We start from the raw sequence: 26,463 nt of genomic DNA on the forward strand, positions 1-26,463 counted from the left end.
AAAATAAAGAGAGTAAGGTGTTTAAATAACTATTGCATAATCTGCCAACTGCCATAATCAGTTTATTATCAAATTATTACTGTGCATGTAAACATACTCAGTGTCACCAACACTGTGATTAACCTATGAACTGCTAAAGAAGTTTAAACAAAGACAGCACTAGGCAACCTGGTCTCAGAGCATTTTGTATTATTCTGTACGGAAATCTGAGACACTCCATTTAGTATGATACGTTATATTCCGTATGGTATGTATTCATTTTTTAATTTAAATTTTTAATTTGACCTTTTATTTAAATAGGCAAGTCAGTTAAGAACAAATTCTTATTTTCAATGATGGCCTATGAACAGTGGGTTAACTTCCTTGTTCAGGGGCAGAACGACAGATTTTTACCACAATGGCTCGGGGATTCAATCTAGCAACCTTTTGGCTACTAGTCCAACGCTCTAACCACTAGGCTACCTGCCGCCCCAATGGATGTCCATCACCCATTTCGTATAATATGTAACGAATTTGCTAGACGTACAATGTGTTACAAATTTACTAAACATGCTATATGTTATGACATTGCAAAACGTATAATATGTCACAAATTATAGCTTGCAAATGGTAGCTAGGTTAAGGGTTAAGGTTAGGGTTAGGGGAAAGGTTAGCTAACATGCTAAGTTGTTGCAAAGTAGCTAAAAAAGTAGTAAGTAGCTGAAAAGTTGCTAAAATGCTAAAGTTGTCTGTGAACAGATTTGAACTCGCAACCTTTGGTTCGCTAGATGTTCGCGTTATACGCACACCCATCAGTCCCGACCAACCATCCGTTTTTGTCTTAAGTAACCATATGTCTTATACAGTTGGAAGTCGGGAGTTTACATACACCGTAGCCAAATACATTTAAACTCAGTTCTTCACAAATCCTGACATTTAATCCTAGTAAAAATTCCCTATCTAAGGTCAGTTAGGATCACCACTTTTATTTTAAGGATGTGAAATGTCAGAATAATAGTAGAGCAAATTTTTTATTTCAGCTTTTATTTCTTTCATTACATTCCCAGTGGGTCAGAAGTTCACATACACTCAATTAGTATTTGGTAGCGTTGCCTTTAAATTGTTTAACTTGGGTCAAACGTTTTGGGTAGCCTTCCACAAGCCTCCCACAATAAGTTGGGTGAATTTTGGCCCATTCCTCCTGACAGAGCTGGTGTAACTGAGTCAGGTTTGTAGACCTCCTTACTCACACATGTTTTTTCAGTTGTTATGCCGACAAATCTTCTAAAGGATTGAGGTCAGAGCTTTGTGATGGCCACTCCAATACCTTGACTTTGTTGTCCTTAAGCCATTTTGACACAACTTTGGAAGTATGCTTGGGGTCATTGCCCATTTGGAAGACCCATTTGCGACCAAGCTTTAATTTCCTGACTGATGTCTTGAGATGTTGCTTCAATATAGCCACATAATTTTACTTCCTCTTGATGCCATCTATTTTGTGAAGTGCACCAGTCCCTCCTGTAGCAAAGCACCCCCACAACATGATGCTGCCACCCCCATGCTTCACGGTTGAGATGGATTTCTTCGGCTTGCAAGCTTCCCCCTTTTCCCTCCAAACATAAGGATGGTCATTATGGCCAAACATTTCTATTTTTGTTTCATCAAACCAGAGGACATTTCTCCAAACAGTATGATCTTTGTCCCCATGTGCAGTTGCAAACCGTATTCTTTTTATGGCAGTTTGCTGAGTGGCCTTTCAGGTTATGTCGATATAAGACTCATTTTACTGTGGATATAGATACATTTGTACCCGTTTCCTTCAGCATCTTCACAAGGTCCTTTGCTGTTGTTCTGGGATTGATTTGCACTTTTCGCACCAAAGTACATTCATCTCTAGGAGACAGAGCGCGTATCCTTCCTGAGCGGTATGAAGGCTGTGTGGTCCCATGGTGTACATACTATTATTTGTACAGATGAACGTGGTACCGTCAAGCGTTTGGAAATTGCTCCCAAGGATGAACCAGACTTGTGGCGGTCTACAATTATTTTCTGAGGTCTTGGCTGATTTCTTTTGATTTTCCCATGATGTCAAGCAAAGAGACACTGAGTTTGAAGGTAGGCCTTGAAATACATCCACAGGTACACCTCCAACTGACTCAAATGATGTCAATTAGCCAATCAGAAGCTTCTAAAGCCATGACATAATTTTCTGGAATTTTCCAAACTGTTTAAATGCACAGTCAACTTAGTGTATGTAAACCTCTGACCCACAGGAATTGTGATACAGTGAATAATAAGTGATATAATCTGTCTGTAAACAATTGTTGGGAAAATGACTTGTGTCATGCACAAAGTAGATGTCCTAACCGACTTGCCAAAACTATAGTTTAACAAGAAATTTATGGAGTGGTTGAAAAACAAGTTTGAATGACTCCAACCTAAGTGTATGTAAACTTCCGATTTCAACTGTATAAACATATCAAACGTAACACATCGTACTACTTTGAGTGTCCTGGATTAGCATTTACAATGTTACGTCTAATCTATGAAACCAGTCTGCTAGGGGTCTCAGTTGGGCAAATTATGAATTTCTTCCATTTTACTCCTGTGACTCTTTCATACTCTTGCCGGTCATTTTCCCCGTTAATGTTTGTTTGTAATGACCTGTCAAACACACCCCGGTAATGGCTGAAATGGGCTCAATGTGATACATTGGCTTTCTGAATTTGGAAGCTTTGCATACTCTTGGCATTCTCTCAACCAGCACCTGGAATGCTTGTCTTGAAGGAGTTCCCACATATGCTGAGCACTTGTTGGCTGCTTTTCCTTTACTCTGCGGTCTGACTCATCCCAAACATTTCAATTTGGTTGAGGTCGGTTGATTGTGGAGGCCAGGTCATCTGATGCAGCACTCCATCACTTTCCTTCTTGGTAAAATAGCCCTTACACAGCCTGGAGGTTTGTTGGGTCATTGTCCTGTTGAAAAACAAATGATAGTCCCACTAAGTGCAAACCAGATGGGGTGGCGTATTGCTGCAGAATGCTGTGGTAGCCATGCTGGTTAAGTGTGCTTTGAATTCTAAATAAATCACAGATGGTGTCACCAGCGAAGCACCACCCCCACACTATAACACCTCCTTCTCCATGCTTTACGGTGGGAAATACACATGCGGAGATAATCCGTTCACCCAGACCTTGTCTCACAAAGACACAGTGGTTGGAACCAAAAATCTCCAATTTGGACTCCTGGGACTAGGACTTCAGCCATAGGGACTATGACTTGACTCGGACTCGAGCACAGGGGACTTGGGACTTGACTCGGACTCGAGCACAGGGGACTTGGGACTTGACTCGGACTCGAGCACAGGGGACTTGGGACTTGACTCGGACTCGAGCACAGGGGACTTGACTCGGACTCCGAGCACAGGGGACTTGACTCGGACTCCGAGCACAGGGGACTTGACTCGGACTCCGAGCACAGGGGACTTGACTCGGACTCCGAGCACAGGGGACTTGACTCGGACTCCGAGCACAGGGGACTTGACTCGGACTCCGAGCACAGGGGACTTTGACTCGGACTCCGAGCACAGGGGACTTGACTCGGACTCCGAGCACAGGGGACTTGACTCGGACTCCGAGCACAGGGGACTTGACTCGGACTCCGGACTCCGGACTCCGCACAGGGGACTTGACTCGGACTCCGAGCACAGGGGACTGACTCGGACTCCGAGCACAGGGGACTTGACTCGGACTCCGAGCACAGGGGACTTGACTCGGACTCCGAGCACAGGGGACTTGACTCGGACTCCGAGCACAGGGGACTTGACTCGGACTCCGAGCACAGGGGACTTGACTCGGACTCCGAGCACAGGGGACTTGACTCGGACTCGAGCACAGGGGACTTGACTTGACTCGGACTCCGAGCACAGGGGACTTGACTCGGACTCCGAGCACAGGGACTTGACTCGGACTCCGAGCACAGGGGACTCGGACTCGGGGGAGCACTCCGAGGGGACTTGACTCGGACTCCGAGCACAGGGGACTTGACTCGGACTCGAGCACAGGGACTTGACTCGGACTCGAGCACAGGGGACTTGACTCGGACTCGAGCACAGGGGACTTGACTCGGACTCGAGCACAGGGGACTTGACTCGGACTCGAGCACAGGGGACTTGACTCGGACTCGAGCACAGGGGACTTGACTCGGACTCGAGCACAGGGGATTTAGGACTCTATTTGTACTTGAGGTTTTGTGACTCGACTAAATCACTGGGCAAAAGAGTCATTAGCTCCTGTTCAAAGTCATTAACCCCCGTTCTACTTTTGGACACCAATGTGGCTGTGGGACGTTGATGACGGGACCGAGTGATGGAGGTGCAACCCATACTACTTTGCAGGACCATCTTGTGATTGTAGCCTCTCTCGCTCTCTCGCTTGTTTTGAATGTAATGTGCAATATCTGTGTAGGCATTTACATGTCTGTGTAGGGATTTACATGGCCAGATAATTCTTATATGTTTGATATTTCTGCTGTTTGGAAAAGAATAGGATGTTATGCAGAAAAATATGCTAGTAGGACATGGTAGTCAGTGTTTGATATAGGTTAATGAGGCAATACATTACAGATGTGACTAAAATGAAAGGGCATTTAGTTGACAAAAATGGCCCACTGTTTTCGTCATTTTGACAATGACTAGACTAAATCATTATTTGAATGACTAAAAGGTGACTAAGACTTGATGATATTTTTGCCAAAATGACTAAGACTAAAAAAGAGTGCCAAAATGAACACGGTCTCTACGTGACATACCTGGCACAGGAATGGAGCTTCGGAAAGAAGTCATCACTAGGGCTGCCCTATGACACTGACGAAATTGCATCACCATATGCTTGGTTAGTAAATCTGAACAGCCCCTATCTCTGTTCTGGTCTTACACAGATCTTAACTATATATTTAAGCTCTGTAGGTACTGTATCTAGATGGAGGGGATATTTACTTCCCTCCCTTGAACCCTACCGTGGCTGGGTTACCTTGAACCTTATAATTTGAGCAACATTCTCAACCCTCGAAGGGCTGTTCATCCTCTTACACTGTCCAGAAGTAATTAGATCAGTGGATGCTAGTGGGAGGAGCTATATGGAAACCACATGTTTGACTCATTCCATTCCAGCCATTACAATGTGCCCGTCCTCCTGTAGCTCCTCCCACCAGTCTCCACTGCATTACATGACTGTTCTCTCCCCATCATCACATAAACCCTTACCTAAGAAAGCAATAGTGAGTTGCCAAGCACAGTGCTACAAACCCATTAGCCCGGCTTGTTTGTGACCTTTTTCTAATTGTTTGCGTAGGTCCTGGAAGGCACCGGCTGAAGCCATCAAGACGGCAGACACGCACCACTGGTGGAGTAGCCTGATTGGCTCAAACACAACTGCTTCTTCTTCTGTGAATTATGTATGGCGGTTGGCTTACTGCCACTGGACTGGAGTGTGGACCAGAGACAGTGAAGGTATAAATCCTACCCAATAATCTCGTCTCCCTAAGGAAACAAAATACAGAATTAAATACTACATCCTATGAAGATTTCCCCAGCAGTTCACTTAATCCTGGCTCTTCAACCCCATTACTCCTCAAATCTAATAACAAAGAACTGTGGTTAAAAATAAGTGGCAAGAGTTGTGGAACAGGGAAAGTAAAGGAAGACACTTGTATAAGATCCAGGAAAAGGTGGGGGCGGGGAGCTCCCTTTCTCTCACATATTTCTGGCACTGAAATAGAACATGTTCCAATGTCTCCATCTCCTCCTGACAATCACACCTCCCAGTCGAATGTTTCCCCACCACTTTCAATGTACTATTTAGCCTTGTGTGTCCCAGTCTCAGCCTTGTGACTACACATTCCTCCCTTCTCTCTCGGCCTCCCCGCCCCCACCTTTTCCTGGATCTTATACAAGTGTTTTCCCTGTTCCACAAAACGTGCCACTTAACCACTGTTCTTATTGATCCCTTGGCTTCTGCTTTACTGATTGACAATTCCATCTCAACATTAGGATGTTTAAGAGCCTGCTTGGCAATAATATCCACTTCCTCATTCCCCTCTACTGTCACATGAACTGGTACCCAGAGGAATATCACAAATACCCCCATCTGTTTTACCCTATACAAACACTGCAAAAACTCATACAATACATCCTGTCTGCTCTGAGACACATGAATTTAAGCTCATCAGTGCTGCACAGCTGCCAACAACTCCATTCTGTAAACAGGCAAATTATCCGTTGCTCTTTTTGTCACTGCCACCTTAAACTCAGGAACACTAAACGCTGCTCCTGTTCTCCCTGTTTGTTTCTGTTAATATATTCAAGAAAGCATAGTATTGTGTTCTTAAATGTTCACTTACAAATTAATCTACTCCTTCCTCAACATTTCTTACTCTCTCAAGCAACCCTAGATCTATCAGTGGTTGAGGGAGAAACCAATGTGGGATAGCAGGAAGATCTACAGAGGGGCTGAACTTCCTCCCAAACAACCCCATCTCTCTCGCCATGCAATTGCCTATCCACCCAAAGCTTGTATTCAGATATTGTTTATGGTCCCAGCACTCTAGGTGCACCTTTTTTGTAGGATGTGTAACCTTATGTCCTTGTAGATTTACCCAATATGTAATGGCTAACTCTTCTTAACGGCATCTCTCCCAACTCTACCTGCATTGCTGCCACCGGGGAGGTCATGAGTGCTCCACAACATATTCTTAGGACTTGGGCCTGGATAACATCAAGCTTTTGTAAAGATGTCTGAGCTGCTGATCCATATGCTATACTTCCAGAATCCATTGATGACCTCAACAGCACTATATATATATATATAATTTCAACACCATTCTATCTGCCCCCCACTCCATTCCTGACAAGCAACGAGTGACATTTAATATTTTCTTTCCTTTGAGAACTACTCTGTTAATATGCTCCGCCCATGTCATTCGAGTGTCAAACCAGACCCCCAGGAACCTAAATCCTCCCACTATCTCCAGATTCCTTCCAAACAACTTCAAGTATATTTCCTCCACAACCTTCCTTCTAGAAAACTGAAAACTTGAAGCCCCACCTGAGGAACCACTGCTCTACTTCACTAATCTCTTCTTGAACTATTCTTGCTCTATGGGTAATATTTCTCCCTCTCTTCTATAGCGCTCCATCATCCGCAAATAATGACCTCCCAATATCAGGTCTCACCTGAGAGAATACATCGTCAATCATAATGGAGAACAACTAAGGACTAATGACACTTCCCTGGGGGGTACCATTATCCACCTCATAGCTTTCTGATAGAGCTCCCCACCCTCACTTGTATTGATCGCCCAAAAATAAAATAATTTATCTGGTTAAAAACCCTTCCTCCAACCCCCATGTTATCCAGCTTGATAAGTAGGCCTTCCTTCCACATCACATGAAAATGGCTACCACCACCTCCTTATTTGCCTATGCCTTCCGTATGACTGACTCAAGACACAGTACAGGATCCATCACTCCCCTGCCTTTCCTGAACCCACTTTGATCTGGTGACAGTCCTCTTCTCTCCAGAAAGTAAGTCTGCCTTTCCATTATCATTCTTTCCATTAATGTACATACGTGAGATGTCAACGCTATAGGCCTATAGCTTAAAGGACTAGTAGGGTCTTTCTCAGGTTTCCATATCGGCACCACTACCACCTGCATGCAACTTCCAGGCAGTTTCCCTTCCTGCCACACCTTATTGTAAAGGTCCAATACTTTCCCCATTGCTGTGTCACTGAGATTAACCATCATGATGTAACACATCTCATCCTTCCCAGGAGATGTTACCCCAGCTTTAGCTAAATCTCTTTTTATCTCAATGTATCCCTCACCATCATTCTCTGATCAAGGACTCCCGGATGTTCTCCTCTGACCCTCTCTCTCCCAAGCTGCCTCTCTTCTGTCAGATTATTTGAGCTGTGCACCTTCACAAATGCCTGGGCTAACATCTCTGCCTTCTCCATATCTCTCATTGCAACAATCTCTCCACTTTTCAGCACAGGGAGATCCCAATCATCCTCCTAATCATCCCCCATACCTCTCCCACAGGAGTGGTCCTGCCTATGTTTCCACAGAACCGGCTCCAATACTCAGCTGTCCTTGTGATCCTCCTTACTACTGCTTGTGCTTGTTTATTCTGAATCAGGTGCTGGTAATTATGGGACCGTTTCAACATTCTGAATGTTCTTATTCTTCACGGCACCTCTACACTCCACCAGAGGACTGCATTACTCTTTCTCCCCCCTGTACCCATAGGAATCACATGCCTTGCACTTGAGATCAAAATAAGATCCAGAGCAGATTAATTTTCAGTTACTGGGTCAATCCTGGTCCCCCCGCCTTCATTAAGACTCACAAGCCCTTTCTCACCTAGTAGTTCCTCCAACACAGTTCCATTTACATCAGTCCATAACCCTCCCCAGAGCGTACTATGGGGATTAAAATCCCTACACCACATTACCAGTCTCCTATCTTGACCTTCTACATTCCCAAGGGCCAGAAACTCCATTCTCTTACACAGGTTGTAAAAATTCACTATTACTATATTCCCCCCTCCCAACCACACCTCTACCACTACATACTCCCTCTTCCACACACCTATATGGGATCCCCCACTTTATAAAGGTAGCACCACCTCCTCCTCCTGCCACCCTATCTCTATGGACTGCATCATAACCTTGTAATACAACATTTAAAGTAGGTTTTAGCCATGTCTCCTGGAGACATATCACACCAGGTTTGGCTGGTAACTCCTCAAGAAACCGTTTGAACTCTTGCCCATTAGCCATCAAACTTCTGACATTCCATTGAAGGATTAACACCATAAAAAAGGCAAATTAACCAATACATGATTCCTGGCTGGACTGATTCTCAGTCTTATTGTGGTCATCCTGTACATTTTTCCATGTCAGTCCTGTGAGCCCAAGATACCTCACTGCCTGCTCCACTATGGTCTTAATCTTCTTAGTCCTCGGTTGTATTTTTTTCTGTGTAATTGATTGTTAGTGTCACAAATGTAACAACCTTCCTCATGTCTTCTACCAGTCTTGTGTCCTCCACCATTCTGCTCCCTCCATCACACCCAACCTGCATCTCAATCTGTCCTGGAATACCTGCTCTTCTATGTGCCCAGATTTGTTAATGCGTTAAATACCTTCACTGCATACGAGATGTTACGCTCACTCCTTACCTGCTGCACTTCCACCTGTCTTTTCATCACTGTCGTGACGTGACTTTACATTCATCTGATTTATTTATCTAATCAACTAACTATGTTTAATTGTTTACCCAATTTAAATTAATCATGTAACAATTAAGTCATTAGGAATTTGGGGCACCACGGTAGAAGTTGTTTATAGAGTTACCATCTCCTGAATTCAACTCTAAAAGATGTATGCATGCGTGTTATATATCGATAACTTTTTAATTTTACCTTTATTTTACTAGGCAAGTCAGTTAAGAACAAATTCTTATTTTCAATGACGGCCTAGGAACAGTGGGTTAACTGCCTGTTCGGGGGCAGAACGACAGAATGACAGATTTGTACCTTGTCAGCTCGGGGATTCGAACTTGCAACCTTTCGGTTACTAGTGTAGACATGGTTCATTTTGTAAATTACTGTTGTAGCTGGAAACAGCAGATTTTCTTTTTATGGAATATTATTATTACACTTTGGATGGTGAATCATTATACCCAACACATCCCTGAGTACCACTATTCATATGTTCAATCATGGTGGTGGCTGCATCATGTTATGGGTATGCTTGCCGGCAAGAACAAGGGATTTTTTAAATAAAAATAAGCGTAATAGAGCTAATTAAGCACATGCAAAATCCTAGAGGAAAACCTGGTTCAGTCTGCTTTCCAACAGACACTGGGAGACAAATTCACCTTTCAGCAGGACAATAACCTAAAACACATGGCCAAATATACACTGGAGTTGCTTACCAAGACAACATTTAATGTTCCTGAGTGGCCTAGTTAGTTTTCACATACACTTGAAGTCGGAAGTTTACATACAGTTAGGTTGGAGTCATTAGAACTCATTTTTCAACCACTCCACAAATTTCTTGTTAACAAACTATAGCTTGGCAAGTCAGTTAGGACATCTACTTTGTGCATGACAAGTAATTTTTCCAATAATTGTTTACAGACAGATTATATGACTTGTTATTCACTGTATCACAATTCCAGTGGGTCAGAAGTTTACATACACTTAAGTTGACGGTGCCTTTAAAACAGCATGGAAAATTCCAGAAAATTATGCCATGGCTTTAGAAGCTTCTGATTGAAATTATGTCAATTGGACTGTCAATTGGAGTTGCACTTGTGGATGTATTTCAAAGGCTACCTTCAAACTCAGTGCCTCTTTGCTTGATATCATGGGAAAATCAAAAGAAAGCCAAGACCTCAAAAGAAAATTGTAGACCTCCACAAGTCTGGTTCATCCTTGGGAGCAATTTCCAAATGCCTGAAGATACCACGTTCATCTGTACAAACAATAGTACGCAAGTTTAAAACCATGGGACCACGCAGCCATCATACTGCTCAGGAAGGAGATGCGTTCTGTCTCCTAGAGATGAAACAAAAATAGACCTGTTTGGCCATAATGACCATAGTTATGTTTGGAGGAAAAAGGGGGATGCTTGCAAGCCGAAGAACACCATCCCAACCGTGAAGCACGGAGGTGGCAGCATCATGTTGTGGGGGTGCTTAGCTGCAGGAGGGTCTGGTGCACTTCACAAAATAGATGGCGTCATGAGGCAGGAAAATTATATGGATATATTGAAGCAACATCTCAAGACAGTCAGGAAGTTAAAACTTGGTCGCAAATGGGTCTTCCAAATGGACAATGACCCCAAGCATACTTCCAAAGATGTGGCAAAATGGCTTAAGGACAACAAAGTCAAGGTATTGGAGTGGCGAACACAAAGCCCTGACCTCAATCCTATAGAAGATTTGTGGGCAGAACTAAAAAAGTGTGTGCAAGCAAGGAAGCCTACAAACCTGACTCATTTACACCAGCTCTGTCAGGAGGAATGGGCCAAAATTCAAATGGAATTTTCTGGTGAATTTTGGCCCATTCCTCCTGACAGAGTTGGGGTAACTGAGTCAGGTTTGTAGACCTCCTTGCTTGCACATGCTTTTTCAGTTCTGCCCACAAATCTTCTATAGGATTGAGGTCAGGGCTTTGTGATGGCCACTCCAAGAAGAAGAGTAGCCAGCAGTTAAAGCTTAAATTGTTCTGTGTCGCTAGGCCTACTCTGTCCGGGGTGGAAAGGTAGGCCAAACATTTGAAAGTACCACGCTTAGATTCCTAATGTCAGATTCCTAATTATTTGCAAACAAGGCACACTGATTTGGCATTGGACAAATATGATAAGATGTGTTCATCTCTCTGCCTGTAATTTCGGTAATTTGTTGGGTATTAAAAAATATTCTGCTAATATGTAAAATGACGTATGTTTATAAAATATTTCTAAAAGACCATTTTTTCTCGAATCTGCAAATACAATGATAGATTAATGCAATGCCTTCACTATAAAGGAGATCTTTCCACCCCTACTCTTTCCACGGTGATCTGTGAAACCACTATCAATCTTCCTGCACTCCTGATGGGCCGTATCCAGGTGGTGAGGGTAGGAAACAACATCTCCACTTTTCTGATCCTCAACACTGGGGCCCCACAAGGGTGCGTGCTCAGCCCCCACCTGTACTCCCTATTCACCCATGACTGTGTGGCCATGCACCCCTCCAACTCAATCATCAAGTTTGCAGACACAACAGTAGTAGGCTTGATTACCAAGACTACAGGGAGGGCTCTCAGAGTGTGATGTCAGGAAAATAACCTCTCGCTCAACATCAACAAAACAAAGGAGATAATCGTGGACTTCAGGAAACAGCAGAGGGAGTACCCACCTATCCACATCGACAGGACAGCACTAGAGAAGGTTCCTCTGTGTATATATCACTGACAAACTTAAATGGTCCACCCAGACAGACAGTGTGGTGAAGAAGGCGCAACAGCACCTCTTCAACCTCAGGAGGCTGAAGAAATTTGTCTTGTCACCAAAAGCACTCACAAACTTTTACAGATGCACAATCGAGACCATCCTGTCGGGCTGTATCACCACCTAGTACGGTAACTGCTCCAGGACACCTACAGCACCCGATGTCACAGGAAGGCCATAAAGATCATCAAGGACAAAAACCTCCCGAGCCACTGCCTGTTCACCCCGGTATCATCCAGAAGGCGAGGTCAGTACAGGTGCATCAAAGCAGGGACCGAAAGACTGAAAAACAGCTTCTATCTCAAGGCCATCAGACTGTTAAACAGCCACCACTAACATTGAGTGGCTGCTGCCAACTCAACTCCAGCCACTTTAATAATGTAAAAATTGATGAAAAATGTATCACTAGCTACTTTAAACAAAGCCACTTAATATAATGTTTACATACCCTACATTACTCATCTTGTATGTATATACTGTACTCTATACCATCTACTGCATCTTGCCATCTTGATGTAATACATGTATCACTAGCCACTTTAAACAATGCCACTTTTATATGTTTACATACCCTACATTACTCATCTCATATGTATATACTGTACCTGATTCCATCTACTGCATCTTGCCTATGCTGTTCTGTACAATCACTCATTCATATATTTTTATGTGCATATTCTTCATTCCTTTACACATGTGTATAAGGTAGTTGTGAAATTGTTAGGTTAGATTACTCGTTGGTTATTACTGCATTGTCGGAACTAGAAGCAGAAGCATTTCGCTACACTCGCATTAACATCTGCTAACCATGTGTATGTGACAAATAAATGTTGATTTGACCATGCATAGATTATAAACAGAGAGTAGCAGCAGCGTAAAAGGGGAGTCTGGGTCGCCCTTTGATTAGCTGTTCAGGAGTCTTATGGCTTGGGAGAAAAAGCTGTTTAGAAGCCTCTTGGACCTAGATTTGGCGCTCCGGTACCACTTGTCGTGAAGTATCAGAGAGAAGCTGTTGGGGGTAGAAGCTGTTTAGAAGCCTCTTAGACCTAGACTTGGCGCTTGCTGTGCAGTAGCAGAGCGAACAGTCTACGACTAGGGTGGCTGGAGTCTTTGACAATTTTTAGGGCCTTCCTCTGACCCCGGCTGATATGGAGGTCCTGGATGGCAGGAAGCTTGGCCTCTGATGTACTGGGCCGTTCGCACTAGCCTCTGTAGTGCCTTGCGGTCGGAAGCCGAGCAGTTGCCATACCAGGCAGGATGCTCTTGATGGTGCAGCTGTAGAACCTTTTGAGGATCTGAGGACCCATGTCAAATCTTTTCAGTCTCCTGAGGAGGAATATGTTTTGTCGTGCCCTCTTCACGACTGTCTTGGTGTGCTTGGACCATGTTAGTTTGTTGGTGATGTGGACACCAATGAACTTGAAGCTCTCAACCTGCTCCACTGCAGCCCCGTCGATGAGAAGGGGGGCGTGCTCGGTCCTCTTTTTCCTGTAGTCCACAATCCTCTCCTTTTGTTAGATATTGTTAGATATTACTTGTTATGAATTTGCTGCACTGTCGGAACAGGAAGCACAAGCATTTTGCTACACTCGCAATAACATCTGCTAACCATGTGTATGTGACCAATAAAATGTGATTGGATTTGATGCTTACAAGACGAAGAACAGTTTCTAAAATGGCATATCTAATGCGCGGGTCTGTCCAAGAAGTGAGGGTAAACGGTAGTCATGTTCTCTGCTATCCACTTTGTTAGAAATTATTATTTGGGTTTAGGGGAGGGTCACTTGCTTTTTTTCAAGCATTCAGGAAAGGTTTAGGTAAAAAATATTTTGCTGAAGGGAGTGCCATCTGTGATGGAACATTTTATGTTGGTGCTTTTCTATTTACCAATTTCTGTGTTCAAGCAAGTGACTGATTGATAGTGAGGATTCGTTCAGTGTCTACAATGTGGCAGTATGCCCAGAACCTTGTTTAGAGAAAGTCATATCTCAATTTCAAGGTCTCAACTTAGAGAAAGAACTCTCGTGAGGTATTGGTCTGTCACATGCATGATCCAGTAGTGGTCGGTCACATGAATTAAGCAAACGTTAATGATTGATTTATTATCAATAAGCTAAATTATGCAATTATGACTTGTCTGCAGTATATAAGAGAACTGACAGATCTTCAATGTGGTGCATCAAGTTTGTTGGAACCTCTCCAGCATGCTGACAATAAACAATGATTTATTTAAGACTGACTTCGAGTGTCCCTGTGTAAAAATGTCCACAACACATCCATTTTCATTTCAGAGAAAAATCATAAGGAAGAGAAACATTTTGGCAATGTAACATAATGTCACTCAAACACATATGGTATCAATACAGAAAGCATCTGCTGAGTTTATATGACCATGCCAAGATTGTGCAATACAAACTCAAAACTTCTATATTCACTTCTTTTCCTGAAACTGGGTGAAATGACAAGGGTGTGGTCCAAATTAAGCAAGCAAAACATTGTGCTCAGCAGAGGAAAATAACTACACCACCAACGTGGAAACTCAATGTGAGCAAGACACAGCAGCTGACCGTGGCCTACAGGAAAAGCCGGGCCGAATAGACCCCCATTAACATTGACAGGGCTGTAGTGGAGCGGGTCGAGAGCTTCAAGTTCCTTGGTGTCCACATCACCAACAAACTATCATGATCCAAACACACAAAGACAGTCGTGAAGAGGGCACGACAAAACCCTTTCCCCCTCAGGAGACTGAAAAGATTTGGCATGTGTCCCCAAATCCTCAAAATGTTCTCCAGCTGCATCATTGAGAGCATCCTGACCGGTTGCATCACCGCCTGGTATGGTAACTGCTCAGCCTCCAACCGCAAGGCACTACAGAGGGTAGAGGTCAACCGATTATGATTTTTCACCGCCGATACCGATAATTGGAGGACCAAAAAAGCCGATACCGATTTCTTTACATTTATTTGTAATAATGACAATTACAACAATACTGAATGAACACTTATTTTAACTTAATATAATACATCAATAAAATCAATTTAGCCTCAAGTAAATAATGAAACATGTTCAATTTGGTTTAAATAATGCAAAAACAAAGTGTTGGAGAAGAAAGTAAAAGTGCAATATGTGCCATGTAAGAAAGCTAACGTTTAAGTTCCTTGCTCAGAACATGAGAACATATGAAAGCTGGTGGTTCCTTTTAACATGAGTCTTCAATATTCCCAGGTAAGAAGTTTTAGGTTGTAGTTATTATAGGAATTATAGGACTATTTCCCTCTATACCATTTGTATTTCATTAACCTTTGACTATTAGATGTTCTTATAGGCACTTTAGTATTGCCAGTGTAACAATATTCCTTCCGTCCTTCTCCTCGCTCCTCCCTGGGCTCGAAACAGCAACACAACGACAACAGCCACCATCGAAGCAGCATTACCCATGCAGAGCAAGGGGAACAACTACTAGAAGGCTCAGAGCGAGTGACGTTTGAAACGCTATTAGCGCGTGCTAACTAGCTAGCCATTTCACTTCGGTTACACCAGCCTCATCTCGGGAGTTGATAGGCTTGAAGCCATAAACAGCGCAATGCTTGACGCACAACGCAGAGCTGCTGGCAAAACGCACGAAAGTGCTGTTTGAATTCATGTTTACGCGCCTGCTTCTGCCTACCACCGCTCAGTCAGATACATGTATGCTTGTATGCTCAGTCAGATTATATGCAACGCAGGACACGCTAGATAATATCTAGTAATATCATCAACCATGTGTAGTTAAGTAGTGATTATGATTGATTGTTTTTTATAAGATACGTTTAATGCTAGCTAGCAACTTACTTTGGCTTACTGCATTCGCGTAACAGGCAGTCTCCTTGTGGAGTGCAACGAGAGAGAGGCAGGTCGTTATTTGATTTGGACTAGTTAACTGTAAGGTTGCAAGATTGGATCCCCCGAGCTGACAAGGTGAAAATCTGTCGTTCTGCCCCTGAAAGAGGCAGTTAACCCACCGTTCCTAGGCAGTCATTGAAATAAAGAATGTGTTCTTAACTGACTTGCCTAGTTAAATAAAGGTATAAAAATAAAATAAAAATCGGCAAATCGGCACCCAAAAATACAGATTTCCGACTGTTATAAAAACTTGAAATCGGCCCTAATTAATCGGCCATTCCGATTAATCTGTCGACCTCTAACAGAGGGTAGTGCGTACGGCCCATTACATCACTGAGGCCAAGCTTCCTGCCGTCCAGGACCTATATGACAGGCGGTGTCAGAGGAAAGACCATCAAATTGTCAAAGACTCCAGTCACCCAAGTCATAGACTGTTTTCGCTGCTACTGCACAGCAAGCGGTACCCGGAGCGCCCAAAAGGCTCCTTAACAGCTTCTACCCCCAAGCCATAAGACTGCTGAACAATTAATCAAATGGCCACCAGACTATTTACATTGACCCCAAATAAAGTTTGATTTGAATATTCAAGCGGCAGTGACATTTTCATGTGTTCTCATACATGGTACATTACACCTATTTTTGTTGAATAGAGGTGGCGACTTAGTTAATTATTTCACCACCCTAAGATGCTTAAGGATTCGACTGGAGCTTACAGTGCATTCGGAAAATATTCAGAACCCTTGACTTTTTCCACATTTTGTGGACAAGTTCCTGAATGTCCTTGAGTGGCCGAGCCAAAGCCCAGACTTGAACCCGATTGAACATCTCTGGTGAGACCTGAAAATAGCTGTGCAGCGACACTCCCCATCCAACCTGACAGAGCTTGAGAGGATATGCAGAGAAGAATGGGATAAACTCCCCAAATGCAGGTGTACCAAGCTTGTAGCGTCATACCCAAGAGCACTCAAGGCTGTAATTGCTGCCAAAGGTGCTTCAACAAAGTACTGAGTAAAGGGTCTGAATACTTATGTAAATATGATTATTATTCATTTTTTACAAACCCGCTTTTGCTTTGTCATTATGGGGTATTGTGTGTAGATTGATGGGAAAAACAATACATTTTATAATAATGCTGTAATGTAACAAAATGTGGAAAAGTCAAGGGGTCTGAATACTTTACAAATGCATTGTATTTCCTGACTTTTCTCTCCATCCACTATCTGAGTAAGAGGGTCTGCAGTGCCAGGTGGGACACAGGGTGAAAAAAATGCCATTACTCAGGAATTTTGAAAGAACATTGTCTCTCAACCGTGAATATCTTGGCTGTCCACCACAGCATACGTAAGAGGATAGTGAGTTTTAACCACCCTTAGGCAAACACTCAAATACCTCAGCAGACCCTCCCTGGCAGTGTGGCTGTGATAAAGGGATGATTTTGTGAAGCAGTCAGAAGTTGGCAGCTTGCTCAGTAGGGTAGTCCCTTAGCTGACTACTGCACAGCTAGACCATGGAATGTGCCTACATAACAAGCTGATACCAAAGGCACCTGGTCGGCGAGAGGTCAAGACTGTAATTCAAACCTGAAAATATCAGACTTAATTAAAACCTATGACACCCCTACCCTCGTCTGAGGGCTTATTGAACCAATTGTTTTTCAGTCAATTCTATCCCTTTCCGTTTTCAAGGAATATGACGAATAACTGCAATTGATTACAATTTTGCAATATCTAAATATCACAAAATCTAGCCCACAAAGACAATAAATATCAGATAGTAATAAACTGCATACATTAAAACCGGGCTGAGCCATGGCAGTCTGTGCATTTTCTATCTGAAAAACAACCTCAAGCTTTGGGTCTTCTTGGGTATGACGCTACAAGCTTGGCACACCTGCATTTGGGGAGTTTCTCCTATTCTTCTCTGCAGATCCTCTCAAGCTCTGTCAGGTTGGATGGGGAGCGTTGATGCGCAGCTATTTTCAGGTCTCTCCAGAGATGTTTGATCGGGTTCACATCTGGGATCTGGCAGGTCCACTCAAGGACATTCAGAGACTTGTCCCAATGCCACTCCTGCGTTATCTTGGCTGTGTGCTTAGGGTTGTTGTCCTGTTAGAAGGTGAACCTGTAGCCATTGTGTTCTTGAGGACCTTCAATGCTGCCGAAATATTTTGGTACCATTCCCCAGATCTGTGCCTCGACACAATCTGGTTTCGGAGCTCTATGGAAAATTCCTTCAATCTTATGGCTTGGTGTTTGCTCTGACATGCACTGTCAACTGTGCAACCTTATATAAACAGGTGTGTGCCTTTCCAAATCCTGTCCAATCAATTAAATTTACCACAGGTCGACTCTAATCAAGTTGTAGAAACATCTCAAGGATGATCACTGGAAACAGGATGCATAACATACAGCTGAGAATGCTATCTCACTACAGATTACTTTGAGCAAATGCTTATCAGAGAGAAGCACATTATAAAAGATGGAGGGGTTTGAGTCAATAGGAAATGTCTACAGTCATGCTCATGGAGATCCTATTAAATTACTAGAGAGGCCATGTCATAAACCCTCAAAGTTCCAGAATGGGGTGGAAATGTCAGTCATGTTGGCCATGGAGAAATCGACACCAGTCCAATTGGAATTAATGGCAGTAGAGAGACATAATACTGATTATATGGTCGTGTTACTATGTCATGTATTCTATAGGGGATATTTTGTTAACTCTCGTTCTCCCACTGTAAAGACCCCCCACACACACACACACACACACAGTATGGGAATGTGTCATTGGGTTGTGTGGCCTCTATGCAAAGTTTTGTTTAAAATAATACAATATCCTACAGCTAACCAAACTTGATTCCTGTCTCTCTCTCTCTCTCTCACACACACACACACACACACACACAATGTGAAATCATAAATTATATGTTTACTAATGCTTACTAAGGTAACGGTGCATTCGCATGTCATTTCGAGGTAGCGCAGTGCATTGTAGTTACCATTAGACTTTTAGCTATAAACATTTGCTATTTGTGATCTAGGCTAATCCGCGCAGTTTACATGCATTGTGTTTGGTAAATTCGTTTGTTAAAATAATTTAATCCCAAAAACTGCATCCAAATTATTAGAAGTTTCTCTGACAAACGCTTGGCTACCTCATTCGGATTCTACTCATATCCTCTCCCCAATTAGACTCTTAAGAGCTTTTGGCATGTGCAGTTTCAGAGTTCGTTATGTGAGTAAAACGATTTACTTACATGAAATGTGGTGGGATGTTATAACATTCAAACGCGCTCAATTTTCGCCACATAAAGTTGGTGGGTGTTATTCTTTTTACCCAACAGATTTGCTCCAGTTGTCGACTCGAGTCATTTGTCAAAGAAAAACTTACAAACTGGGTCTGCATTCATTCCTAAAGCGGTATGCTGGTGGCGGCGCGGGCACATGCAAATAAACAGGGGACCCGGATGTTCCAAATTCCACCAGAAATAGGGATTTTTACAAATCCAGGATTTAAATAATTTTGCCTACCTACTATAAGAATTTGCATCATAATAACATGTACTGAAGTTTATTGGCTTCCAATGGAACGTTAGCCTACACAGATGTGGTATTGAACACTATCCATTCTGATGATAAGCATCCTAATAACGGGAAAACAAAGCCAGAGCAAACTCAATGTTTGAAGCAAACGTCCCTGTGGACACTGGCGGATTTAGCATTAGACAGAATATGCAATTGCCGTAGGCCTCATCAAGGGGCACATGAGCTGGGCATTAAAAAAACATTAAATCAACACTTTTTTTCTCCGCTTGAGCCCCCCATGCTCTGCTTATATATATTTAAATCACAATCTAAATCCATCTGTTTAAGATTGAGATCATTTCTGTTTTGCATGGGCTTTGTCTCAGTCCACTGCATCCGCCTTCCGCATAGCTTCAGCGGTGTTTCAGACCAGGAGACATCCCGAAAATCCGGTATTCTCATGATAATTTCTGCATCATCTGAACGGTTTTGGCTACACACATGATTCCTTTCTGAAAAGATGACACTCACGAACACGATGATGTTCTCTGTTTTGCTCTAAAACTCCCACAAGTGTCAAGGGACTCGTAATCTGGTACCAGGCTGAAAAATGTATAGAAGTGAATAGGGCATTTACATGTAAAAGGTATATTGGTAATTCCACGGAATAAATATATATACTGAACAAATATATAAACGCAACATGTAAAGTGTTGGTCCAATGTTTGATGAGCTGAAATAAAATATCCCAGAAATGTTACACATTTGTTTATATCCCTGTTAGTGGGCATTTCTCCTTTGCCAAGATAATCCATCCACCTGACAGGTGTGGCATAACAAGAAGTTGATTAAACAGCATCATCATTACACAAGTGCACCTTGTGCTGGGGGACAATAAAAGGCCACTCTAAAATGTGCAGTTTTGTCACACAACACAATGCCATGTCTCAAGTTTTGAGGGAGCATGCAATTGGCATGCTGACTGCAGGAATGTCCACCAGAGCTGTTGCCAGATGATTGAATGTTAATTTCTCTACCATAAGCCGCCTCCAACATCGTTTCAGAGAATTTGGCAGTATGTACAACAGGCTGATGGAGTGCTGCATCAGGTAACCTGGCCTCCACAATCACCCGACCTCAAACAAATGTAGATGGTTTGGGTTGAGTTGGACCACAGAGGGAAGGAAAAGCAGCCAACAAGTGCTAAGCATATGTCGGAACTCCTTCAAGACTGTTGGAAAAGTATTCCAGGTGAAGCTGGTTGAGAGAATGCCAAGAGTTTGCAAAGCTGCCATCAAGGCAAAGGGTGGCTGCTTTGAAGGATCTCAAATATACACTTTAATTTGATTTGTTTAACACTTTTTGGTTTCTACATGATTCCATATGTGTTATTTCATAGTTTTGATGTCTTCACCATTATTCCACAATGTAGAAAATAGTAACAATAAAGAAAAACCCTAGAATGAGTAGGTGTGTCCAAACTTTTGACTGGTACTGCATTTTATGTAGCATAATGGACTGGCTCATTGTTTCAATTTTCCTCCTTGTTCATTTCACTCTCCATTACTGACATGACTCAGTACCTCCCAAATAGGAAGCCACACAACACACTGACACTGGGGGAGACTCACAAAAGTCTGACATAAAGATCCACTTGAGGGGCTATTTTGGTGGGCCTTGTTTATTTCCCTCTCCTATAAAACTATGCTAGTCCATCAAGCATATCTAAGCAACTGCAACAGCGTCACGTTGTCCTGTTATAATAGCAGTCACTCAGCCAACCCTAACAGTAGTGACATCTAGGGTAGCAGGTGTGACCTCCTCTAATGATATTGTTTATGCATTATAAATTAATGCAGGCTCATGCAGTCAAGGGCAAGGAATTCCAGAGGAGATAACTAGTTTTGTCTTGCTACTGAGCTGATGTGTAAATACCACATGAACTTCTCCATCAAGCAACATGAGTTGTTTTGTTTGAGTAGGCCTATGTGGACTGAAGTTTTTGAACTACCTTACCCTACTATGCATTATGACAAGAATGTAGAAGCACTTGTGAAATCCTCTTTAAATAAATGTTTTATTGTGGATTGCAAGTAAATCCCATTTCTTTGATAACTTTATGGTTTTGAAAAAAGTTTAAAATGTTTTTTTTTTTTCATTCACATAAGAATTGGATGATGAGTCAATCGAGTCTAGAATACATATGAGGAACTTGGTCATTTCTCCTTGTCAGACCTTCCTCCCCAGAACACCACTCCCTAGTCATGTCTCACCCTTCCTCCTTAATCCTCACCCTATTGGTGAGATTGACTGATGCACGGGTGAGAGAGGTGAGGCAAATGGGTGATACCTGACCAATGCAGGGGTGAGGGTTGAGGAGGAGGAGTGACACTTGACCAGTGCAGGTTTGAGACTTGACTAGGGGAGGGGTGACGTCTGACTGGGAGGAATGACAACATTTATATGTATTCTATAATCCAGACCTCATGTCTGCCTCATTCAACAAGTCATTCTGTTGTGTATGGGAGGTTGTGTTTTGCAGCTGTCTACTTCCTCTGTCTCCCTCCCTCACCTCTGGCTAAAAATACCACAACATGGGTGTGACATGACCGCCCAAATGGCCAGATGGCTTTTGGCTCTGGTTGTGTGGGCGCCAAACTCCCCTCTGAAAGACCCCAAATCCTGGTAATCTATGGTGACATTACAGTCCCTGGCCTGACCCATATAAGGACATTCCTTAAAATTCTCTTGAATAATTAGCACATAATTTAACTTTGCAGGAGAATAACTTTTTTTCTGAAACATGTGTGGTGGCCCACCCCAGGAAGCCTGATGGAAGCCCTGCAGCCAGAAGTTATTTAATCCACTGGAATACCCTAGTTTTGTATGAAGAATTTTAGCAACCTGGGGGGCAGACAGTGAAATATGATTTTAAACCAAAGCCAAAACCAAAGAGTTCAATGTTACTCATAGTCTGAGAGTCTTTTGGTGCCTTTTGGCAAACTCCAAGCGGGCTGTCATGTGCCTTTTACTGAGCAGTGGCTTCCATCTGGGCACTCTACCATAAATACCTGATTGGTGGAGTGCTGCAGAGATGGTTGTCCATCTGGAAGTTTCTCCCATCTCCACAGAGAAACTCTAGAGCTCTGTCAGAGTGACTATCGGGTTCTTGGTCACCTCCCTGACCAAGGCCCTTATCTCCTGGTTGCTCAGTTTGGCCGGGCGGCTAGCTCTGGGAAGAGCCTTGGTGGTGCCAAACTTCTTCCATTTAAGAATGATGGAGGCCAATGTGTTTTTGGGGACCTTCAATGCTGCAGACATTTTTTGGTACCCTTTCCTAGATCTGTTCTTCGACACAATCCGGTCTCAGCGCTCTACAGACAATTCCTTTGACCTCATGGATTGGTGTTTGCATGAAATGTCAATTGTGGAACATTATATAGACAGACAGGTGTGTGCCTTTCCAAATCATGTCCAATCAATTCAATTTACCACAGGAAGACTCCAATCAAGTTGTAGAATCATCTCAAGGATGATCAAAGGAAACAGGATGCACCGGAGCTCGATTTGAGTCTCACATAGCAAAGGGTCTCAATACTTGTGTAAATAAGGTATAAATAAATAAATATTTTTTTATTTAATCCATTTTAGAATAAGGCTGTAAAGTAACCAAAATGTGTAAAAAGTCAAGGGATCTGAATACTTTCCGAAGGCACTGTATGCTGTATGAAACTGTTACTAGTAACACATTACTCAATCTGTAAGTAGGCATATTCAATTAACTGCAAAGTTAGATGGATGTTTCCTCCCATCTTCTGGTCAAACAGGGGATTGGTCCCGGGTTTCTTTCTATAAACCAGGGGTTTCCATGGAGGGCCGAGTGCGCTGGTTGTTGATTTCACCTTTCAATTTGTGTCCAATTAAGACCTATACAACCAGGTGAGGGGAGTATCATAGTTACTGATCTATGGACTGCCCAGCACAACTGACATGAAAGCTTTATGAGCCAAAGTTTACATGTGCTAGGACAAAATGTGAAGCCATAGTGAGTAACGTGTTAGCACCATGGGCAACTATTTTGGTAACACAGGACCTAGACCAGGTTGAATGTGTGTCCCTGTCCATTGATGCGTCCAATCATGGACATGTAAAGCTGCTGCCAATAGTAGTCAGATATTGTAAGATATATGGTGGCAACACATCTGTGGAAACAAAATGCATGATTTTGTTGAATTGAAAGGAGAAACAGCAGAGGAGATTGCAGCTGAGGTCCTGGTGGTCATCCAAAAATATAAACTGCAAAACAAAGTCGTGGCATTCTCTGCCATCAACACAAATACCAACTTTGGAGGACTGAATAGGCTGGGAGGGTCAATGTCCATACCAAAGTTAAAAATGCTCTGCAGCGGGAGGTGATTGGCTTAGGTTGTCCTGCCCACATCATTCATAACACGGCCAGAACAGCTTTGGATATAATCCCTCTTGATGTTGAGTACCTGCTCACAAAGATATTTGGAAATTTTCACCGTCAGAGTAGAAAGACTGAAGAGCTTTTGTGAGTTTGTTGGCCAGGAGTACCATAACATTTTAGGACCCATTAATGTTCGCTGGCTGTCCATGCTCCCTGCTCTAGAAAGAGTGCTGAAAAGGTATGTGCCATTGAAATCCTTTTTTCTTTCTGAAGACAAATGCCCTGTTGACCTGTGAGCAATGTTCGAAGATCCACTGACTGAACTTTGTCTGGCCTTTGTCCATGGAAACTTGACCATATTCAGTGACATGATCAAGATGCTTGAATGCCAGGACTGCTGTGCTGTGGAGTCAGCTGCAATTCTGAGAAACATTGAGGCAAAATTGACTGCAAGATGTGATGACAACTTCATTCCAGTTTTGGTCAGAGGACTTCTGAGAGAGCTAGGGGGAAATGGAGCCATGTCTAAAGAGAGCTTTCTCAAAACATCCCAATCATTCTTCACTACGGCTGTGAACTACTTGGAGGCATGGGGAAAGCACACAGATAATCTAAAAGATTTACATGATCTCCTTTTAAAAAGGCAACCTCTGCGTGAAGAGATCCAGAAGGCAGCAGGCACACTGCAGGATTTATGCCCCAATGTGAACATCAATGAGGATGCATTGTGTGACGAGGTTACTGGCCTGCAAGAGTTACTAAAGGGGGGGATCGCTTGAAGAATGGAAAACATCTGAGACACCGCTTAGTCAGAGATTTAGCACGGTGGAGACACCGCTTAGTCAGAGATGGAGCATGGTGGTTACCCACTTCAAAGAGAACGACATCCCACACACTAACCTGGCTAGATTAGTGTCTGTTGTCATGTGCTTACCTGGAAGTCATGTGCTTACCAGTCGAGAGAGTGTTCTCCCAAATGAATGATATATGGACAGCAGCAAGAAATGGGTTCACTGTTCCTACCATCAAGGCCATGCTTATTGTGAAGACAAACTTCAACCTCCCTTGCCAGGAGTTCATGGAGAAGCTGGCCAAAGACAGAGCAATCCTGAAGAAGATACATTCTTCTGAGAAATATATAGATTAGATTGGTATAAGTATATTATGTAGTTACCAATCACATCATCTTCTTATTTCTTTATTATGTTAAGTATTTCACATATACTATTGTCTGTTTTTTCAGTTTTGCTCATGTTCTCTTCTGCTCTTTGTCTACCCAGACTACCAGGACCACTGAATGGCTGTTCAGATCGGACAGTTCTGTGTTGTCTGTAATGTTTCTGTAATATAGTTGTTTTCTCTATCACAGTGTGCCTGTTAGACTAAATACATGAAACCGGAATTGTCCCCCTTTTTTATTTCATAGATAATAACATTGGATATTTTAATATTGACTGCCGAACTGGAAATGTCCCCGGTTTTAATTTCAGAAATCTGGTCACCTTACGTTATATTCGACACAACTGCAGCTACAAACTATCCAAAAAGCTTCAGAACGTCATACCACTTCAATTAGGTGTCGTTATGCAGCGTTAACGTTAGCTAGCATGATCAAATGCAAAACAAATCAACAAATGATATAAATATTTTTCCTATGTTGAATTGAGCCTTTAATGCAAACCATTGTTTAGTGTGGCTTTTACACAAGCTGTCAAAATGCACTTAGAGAACGTGTATGGCCGATCCATAATTTTCTGGAATTTTCCAAGCTGTTTAAAGTCACAGTCAGCTCAGTATATGTAAAATTCTGACCCACTGGAATTGATACAGTGAATAATAATAAGTGAAATAATCTGTCTGTAAACAATTGATGGAAAAATGACTTGTAGATGTCCTAACAGACTTGCCAAAACGATAGTTTGTTAACAAGAAATTTGTGGAGTGTTTGAAAAAACAAGTTTTAATGACTCCAACCTAAGTGTATGTAAACTTCTGACTTCAACTATATGTCTATAGGCAGCAGCCTCTGATTTGCTGGAGATGGCTGTTTAACAGTCAGTGGTGTATGATAGAATACAATACAGTATATACATATGAAATGGGTGATGCAATATGTAAACACAATTTAAAAGTGACTAAGATACTGCAGAATAGTGTGGAGTGCAGTTTATACTACATATGAGATGAGCAATGTAAGATACTTAACATTATTACAGTGGCTAGTGATCCATTTCTAAAAGTGGCTAGTGATTCCAAATCTATGTCTATAGGCAGCTGCCCCTGATGTGCTAGTGATGGCTGTTTAGCAATCTGATTGTCTTGAGATAGAAGCTGTTTTTAATTCTATCGGTCCCAGCTTTGATGCAACTGTACTGACATCGCCTTCTCAATAATGAGGGGGGAACATGCAGTGGTTCGGGTGGTTGATGACCTTGATTATCACTTTGGCCTTCCTTTGGCATTGGGTGCTGTAGGTGTCCAGGAGGGTGGGAAATTGCCCCCGGTAATGCGTTGGGCAGACCGCAACACCCTCTGGAGAGCTTTGCGGATGTGGGCGGTGCAGTTGCCGTACCAGGTGGTGATACAGCCTGACAGGATGCTCTCAA

General features: G+C 42.7%; 1 protein-coding gene across 5 annotated transcripts in view; it reads right to left on the reverse strand.

The window, feature by feature from the left end:
- LOC115113134 (equilibrative nucleoside transporter 1-like) overlaps nucleotides 1–19,360 on the reverse strand; it is a 68,608-nt gene extending 49,248 nt beyond the window's left edge. For 4 of the 5 annotated variants that reach the window (XR_003861080.2, XM_029640418.2, XM_065012771.1 and 1 more), the window contains exon 1: nucleotides 19,179–19,360. The gene's annotated coding sequence lies outside the window, so the exon portion shown is untranslated. Of the gene's footprint in view, nucleotides 1–2,746; nucleotides 2,956–19,178 lie in introns of all 5 variants that reach the window. The other variant, XM_065012772.1, reaches the window with a different exon arrangement.
- Between the last annotated feature and the right edge of the window lie 7,103 nt (nucleotides 19,361–26,463).

The sequence above is a fragment of the Oncorhynchus nerka genome, linkage group LG28, assembly GCF_034236695.1.
Source record: "Oncorhynchus nerka isolate Pitt River linkage group LG28, Oner_Uvic_2.0, whole genome shotgun sequence".
In the NCBI taxonomy this organism is placed as follows: domain Eukaryota; kingdom Metazoa; phylum Chordata; class Actinopteri; order Salmoniformes; family Salmonidae; genus Oncorhynchus; species Oncorhynchus nerka.